Source organism: Myotis davidii, unplaced genomic scaffold (genome assembly GCF_000327345.1).
Source record: "Myotis davidii unplaced genomic scaffold, ASM32734v1 scaffold68, whole genome shotgun sequence".
Lineage (NCBI taxonomy): Eukaryota > Metazoa > Chordata > Mammalia > Chiroptera > Vespertilionidae > Myotis > Myotis davidii.
The window spans coordinates 7,071,529-7,077,481 of NW_006300376.1; positions in this window are offsets into that span (position 1 = coordinate 7,071,529).

Below are 5,953 nucleotides of genomic sequence, written 5' to 3' on the forward strand. Positions count from 1 at the left end.
TTTCTATTTAGGATTTTTACATTAGTTTCATCTACTGTGCATGACAACATGGCATGTGCATTTCTCTCAAGATGTGCAATTTGATTTCATACGGTGGAAAAACGGAGAGCGTAAAATATCGGCATGAACAGTGTCAAGTGTCGATGCTAATTCTTTTATTACTATGACATTATTCAAGGACAAAAATCATTCAACTTTTTTATTGAATTTATTGGGGTGACATTGGTTAATAAAATTATACAGGTTTCAGGTATACAATTCTACAATACCTCATCTGTATAGTGTATAAACTATTTTAAGTGATAGTAGAGATTGAAAAATAGCTATGTGATCAGCTAAGAAATGTTTTGGAGAAGAGAAATTTCTAGAAAGATGATGGATATACATCCAATTATAGATTTCTTCTGGTTGTGCAAGACTACAGAGAATGCTGCTGTTGACACCAGTGAGTAAAATCAGAATGTAATTTTTAAAATTGTTGCATGTGTGTTACAAAACAAATGTGCTCATTTTGGTGATTAGAGGCAAAAGGCATTTATTTCCAAAAAGAAATAGTTACCTTCGTGTCTTAGCAGAACCATGTATTTTTGCATAAATAATGATGCCCTGCAAGATAACAAAAAGAGAAAGAAAACACACAACTTTTTCAATGTTAATTTTGGAATTCCTTAACTTTTTAAAAATTGTTTTTTGATTGATTTTTAGAGAGAGAAGCAGAGAAGCACCAATTGACCCTCATCAGGAATCACACTGATGTGAACTTCTAAGGAATTGGAGAGCTGAAGTTTTCTGTTAAAAACAAATTGTATTTAAAATAAAAATATTTTTTACATTGCTTATTCTTAGGCACTATGTTAAATATAAATATCATAGAGAAAATTTGGTTTGAATAGAAGAATATTCCACATTACTGGTTCTCTTGGATTCAAATTTCTTATCCCTATATTAGGAATAGAACTGTTGGTGGGAAAATGGCACCAGGTGCTATTTCAGTGGAATCAGACCTGAACTTGGTTCAGCAACCTCTGTATTTGAGTTCTGGCTATGACAGAATTCAGAGTCAAGACTCAAACTATAAGAGAAAGTAGAAAAAAAATGTATTTAGAAAGTCACAGAGGTTGAAGAAGTGAGCTGTAGAAGAAGTGGTCTCAGGAAACAAGTTACAGAGGCTAAAGAAGGGACCTTGGAGCTTAGGAGAAAAAGAGAAGCAAGAAAAATGTGCCTGAGGAATCCTCCCTCCTAGAGGCTATTAAAGATGGGGATCCTAGGGAGTCGCAGAGGAGGATATCAATAGGATATTCATCAGCTTTTCAGGTGTGTCCTTTCGGGTGGTCCTGATGTCAGCAGTCTGGTTTTGCTGCTTTTTGGGGGCCTGGGGTGGTCACGCAAGAGCTTGTACCATGGATTCTATGCGGCTATTCTCCTGCCCCCCTTGTTCCTCCTCTAAGGGGGCCTAAAACCACATAATTAACGATATGCCAGCGGAGGAAAGGTCAGGGCAGGCTCTGAACTGTAGGACCAGCTATAAGCTAGGGGAGGAAAGGTCACCCTAGTGGGGAGGGCCTTGTTTTCCAAGGTTTGGCCATTGCTATGCACCCAGGGCTTTCTGCTCTAGTGACCTTCTATACCTGGCCCATCGTCCTTGCTCTGCTCATGGAACCACCAGTCTCTTCTCCAAGTACTTTGTGGAAAAGCTATAATGTAGTCAATGGAGGGATGCAGTAGTAATATTTTACTTTATTATTATGCTTCCACAGTTGACCAAATACTGTTACCTATAGTATTTATATTCCTAAAATACATACAGGATGCATTTACCACAATTTAAAGTTCTACAAATGCTAATTCATTCATTTAGCAAATGCTTTTGGAATATAAAAACTAAAAGCAAACAAAGGTGTTAGGTTAGGTGTTTGGAGAAAACACATGATGTTAGAGAGGTAAATGATGATATAATATCATAGCTCTACAGGGGGGTCATGTTCAGAAGGCAGCAGGAAAACTAACCTGCTTGGGAGATTGGGGAAGCTGGTTCACGCAGGCAGCCTCCACGGGTAGGCTGAGAGTGAACCGAGACCTGAAGGACAAGGACGCATGCGTCAGTAGGCTGGCAAGGGATGGAACTAGTCAGGGATGCCAAAGGGCAGGGTGGGAAAGCTGGCATACTGGGGACTACACAAAGATCATCATGGCTGGGAGCACAGGGTTTGATGTGAGAGGAGATGGTGGTTGAAGCTGGAATAAAAAAATGCAAAGTCATGTATGTTTTACCAGGAGATTAGTTTAAATCCTGTAGGTAAAAAGAGAGCACTGAATTTCGAGCAGGAGAGTAACAGACTCATATTTGAGTGTTTCATTCTGGCGTATGTTTGGAAATGGATGGGAGGGAGACATCTTGATAACTCTCGGGTTCTAGTTTGGGTTGATTCTGGGGCCATGGCCTGAGTTTGGGCGTTTAGGAGGGGAGCAGATTGAAAGGGTGAGGATGGAAGTATAAGGGGGACAGTGAGGTCTATGTGTGCTGAGAGTGGCTGGAGTAAGAGAACTCAGATTTCTAGTAGGAAATTACATGTAGTAGTCAGAATTCAGTATGGAGCTAGATGGAAATGTGAATGACTGTAAGTGGGCTAGTGATGAAAACCACCTGAACTGAAACCGCTTTGAGCAGGCGATCCCAGCCACAGGAGGAGGGATACGGTCAAGCGTGTGTGTTGAGACTGGAGCCAGATTGCCTGGTTTAGACCCTGGTTCTCCTACTTTCCTACTTAACAGCTCTACGACCCTGGGCAGATTGGTTTCTGTGCCTCAGTTTCTTCAACTGTGAAATGTGAATTAGAATAGCACTGATGCTTAACTAACGAATACACCTAACCTACTGAACATCCTAGCTTAGCCTAGTCTACTTTAAACCTGCTCAGAACACTTACATTAACCTATAGTTGGGCAAAATCAACCAACAATACATGCACTGTGGAGTGTTTACCCTTGTGATTGATTACATGACTGACAGGGAGCTGAGGCTTGCTGCCACTGCCTGTCACAAGAGAGTGTTATACCGCGTATCATTAGTCGGGGAAAAGATCAAAATTCAAAATTCAAAGAATAGTTTCTACTGAATGTGTATCACTTTCCCACCATGCCACAGTCAAAATATCATAAGTCAAACCATCATAAGTTGGGAACCGTATGTATTGGCCTCAAAGGGTTATTGTGAGGGTTAAATGAGTTTCCAAACTTTCATATTGTACTCATATGTTAAGTATGTGGAACACAAAAGTGTTACTATTACTATTATTATTAATTATCTTTATTATTATTCTCCCAAGCCCTCATACTGGAATAGCTCTGTGGTCTATTGGGTTGCAGTGTGGTGGTTCAATTTTGTTCTGGTTGGACCTACGGGATCTGATAAAAAGTGATCAGCCATGGAAATGGAGGTCCCAGGAGAAAGTGGAATGTTCTAGTCTTCAACCCAAAACTCTGTCATATATTTTAAAAAATATATTTAAAAAACTTTATTGATTTTAAAGAGAGAGAGACAGACAATAACATCGACTGGCTGCCTTGTGCACACCTCCTACTGGGGAGCAAGCCTACAACTGGCCATGTGCACTGACCGAGAATTGAACCTGTGACCTTTTGGTGCATAGCATATTGCTCAACCAACTGAGCCACACCAGTGGGACAAGTCTATCATCTATGAGCCAGCAGTCAGGTCAGCTTGAGGGAACCTTTTAGGTGGCTTTGGGAATGTAGAATCAGCTTGGTGGAGCCCTTCTAATTGGAAGGACTAAAGATGCCCCACAGAATTGGCTAAGGAGAAAATGGGGAGGTGGGGGTTACAGAGCCTTTGACTGTTCTGATAGAGACTATTGGCAGCTGACTGAATGGGGACATTGCTGGTGCTTTGACCCTTTAGAATTTTGTGGTGAGAAATGGCCAGACCTTTGAGTGTCCAGTGTTTCACCTCGATGACCCCATAGGCACAGTTGGTGTGAATCTGAATTAAGTCATGATTTAATATTTTCCCTATTCAAATTTCACCTGTGCTTTAAGATTCCATTTAAACCTTGCTTTCTCTATAAATCCTTCCTTGGGCATTCCAAACTAAAATAATCTCTCCTTTCTGGCAAATATTATCATTGTGCAACATATTGTAAAAGTGAGTGGGACCCACACTAACATTTATTAAAAGCTTGCTATGTACCAGGCACAATTTTAAGCACTTTGCCTATATGATTTCATCTAATTCAGACCACAGTATAGTCTTACTACCAATAACTTATTGTTTGTTATTTTTTTTATTGCTGTCTTCAGTCATTTCTTTGACAGTTTATATCTTATTTGTGTATTAAATTTTGCATTTTTATTTATATACTTTTGATGAGCTTATTTCTAGAGTATAATGGCTAGAGGGCAGGGAGCTCATGTTATTATCGCTTTCAAAACAGTGGAATGTGATGCTTGTTGATTTGATCTACTAGGCACGGGGCTGCCATGTTGCACAACTCCAGGTAGCATGTGTTCAGCTGTTGGTCTATGTGGATGGTGCCCCCTGCAGGTGTGCAGTGCACGGATAGGGTGCCATGCGCAATGCCTGGATAAGATGCAGTCAGATCTATTATTGAACTGAAAAGCAACCTTACACAAGGACTGGTGAGTTGTTTACCTATTGATCTGTTTCCCTTTGGTAGACTGGGCTCTCTACTAGGTGATTCTGGTCCTGCCTTATCTCGCACAGCACTTAACACAATGTGGCAGCAAGAATATCCACAGAAGACATTTGTTTGAGAATAGGACAAAGGGGCTGAGGCAAGTTGGTTTGGCTGCCCCATCTGTACTCTTCCTTTCTTCTGCTCTTTAATAAACATAAATGGCTTTCTTACACTACAGTGTGAAAGAAATAACACCAAACACATTTAAGCTAAGGTGGAAAGACAATGGACTTCAGGGATATTGCAACTCATTAATCCCTCACGTATTATAGATAAGGCTAGGCAGGCCAGAGAGGTTAATGATTTGCCCAAGGTCACACAGCTCCTGGGCAGTGGTTCGTGCGTGGTCGGCTCACAGGTCTCTGACTCCCCAGTCTGGTGCTTTTCCCATTATACATTTTAGAAAGAATGCTGTGTAATGATTTCTTCTGAAGGAAAGGAAGTCCATATTGGAATTTACGGATTGTTTCCAAATAAAAAGTTTTTAGATTCCTGCAATTAACATAATGTCTACTTAACTACAACCCTCCTAACTCCTACTATCCCTAACATTTGCTGAATTGTTTGTTTCTATGTATCTACATTTGGATATATATATATATATATAGCCTTTATATTTCTGATGAAAAGTTACCCTTGCACATAATGCTAATTTAGGACATTTGCCTTCGTTGTAACAAAAGCATGATAGCATGTAAATGTACGGTGCGCCACGCTTACCCCGGCTGATGAATATTCAAGCAGTAGTGTGAGAAGGGCGCCCCGGAATGATGATGAGGGACCCTTTCTGATTTAGCATCTGCACCCAGGAGTCAGGCAGGGGCAGCACAGCCTTCTCTCCCCAGTTCGATAGCAGGGCCCTGTGGCTCCGCCCACCCTGACGCAGGGGCCCGGCTGTCTGATTTGGGGGCTCTGGCAAAAAGCCTGAGCCCATTGATTACAGATCGCTGCTAATAAAGAGCATTTGTAATGCAGCAGTGGTGAGGCCGGCTCCGCAAGCCGGTTCATGATGGCCCTTCAGGCTCCACAATTAAGTCGTCCAGCAGGCATGCCCCCTGTTGCAGCTGCTCTGTCAATCTCATTTTGAAGCACAAATGATCTTAGACCCAGTGTTTGACATGGGGTTTTAACACCAAAGAAGGCAATTCTGCAACTTCAAATGAGCCTAATTGGCTGAGCGCTCGGGCGTTCACTCAAGCTGCTTCAGTCCATCAGAGAGAGATTTCCCGCTAATTGAA